The sequence below is a fragment of the Octopus bimaculoides genome, chromosome 7, assembly GCF_001194135.2.
Source record: "Octopus bimaculoides isolate UCB-OBI-ISO-001 chromosome 7, ASM119413v2, whole genome shotgun sequence".
Lineage (NCBI taxonomy): Eukaryota > Metazoa > Mollusca > Cephalopoda > Octopoda > Octopodidae > Octopus > Octopus bimaculoides.
The window spans coordinates 60,129,601-60,130,747 of record NC_068987.1 but is presented as its reverse complement, the minus strand read 5'-3'; positions in this window follow the sequence as shown (position 1 = coordinate 60,130,747).

Sequence of the window (1,147 nt, the reverse complement as noted above, 5' to 3'; positions counted from 1 at the left end):
CATACACCCATACATACATACATACATACATGCATACATACAGATGCATGTTCACATCTTTCACCGTTGTATCTCTGTAAAATATCGAAAATCTTAGAACGAAATTACAAATTACAGATACTCCTTTCATCTTCTCAACACCACAAATAATGACAAAATTTTGTTTACAATTTGTTATAGAAGACGATAAGGTAATTATTTTCTCTTAGGGACCTGATATCTTTAAAAAGAGCATAAATGTGGCCCAAGATTTCCTTCCTTTGTAAATTTACTTCCTCTTCATAGCACTAATTGACAGTCAGTCAGATTGAGGTATTTAGAGCAGTCACAGGCAAACTGCAGACCGCGATTCTTTCTGAATGGCATGCCTAGACGAAAAATTACCTTGAATGTTTTTTAGCAGTGCAGTCCAACCAATGATAATCCATGTCTTATATGGCTTACTTCTTGTAATAGCCTATCCAAGCCTGATTTTGTGTACAGTCAAGTGTCAGAAACATTTGGACAATAGTCTCATCTTCGACTTCTGGAATTCAACGTCATTTACAACAGATAAATAGTAACATTAGTAAAACGCTTTTCAATCGTCTTGGTAATATTTTACGAAAACAAATAAAAAGCATTATTTTGTTCTTCTTTTCTGTAATTCTAAATTATATTTGGATTCCATTATTAAATAGTATTGATTTTTCAAATGATAATTTCAGTTTAATATTTTCTCATTTGTATTCATCCGAAAAAGTAATGATTTGAAGCAGGTTTATTATTTTCTTTACTATTTGCGTCTATTGATGTGAAAAACAACCATTTCTTTGCCAATGACACAGATAAACTGCAAATTATTTACATAATAGGAGAATGCATGGCTGTGTGGAAAGTTCTTTTGCTTCCCAAATGTATGGTTCTGGGATTAGAGCTCCACTGCTTGGCACTTTGGGCAAGTGTCTTCAACTATAGTTCCGGTCCAACCAAAGGCATAGGAACAGTATTTGGAAACTGAAAGAAGCTGTCGTGTGTATACATATATGTCGTGTATATATATATATATATATATATATATATATATAAATAAAAGAAGTGGAAAATGCATATATATACATACACATATATATACATACATATATATACATACATATACATACATATA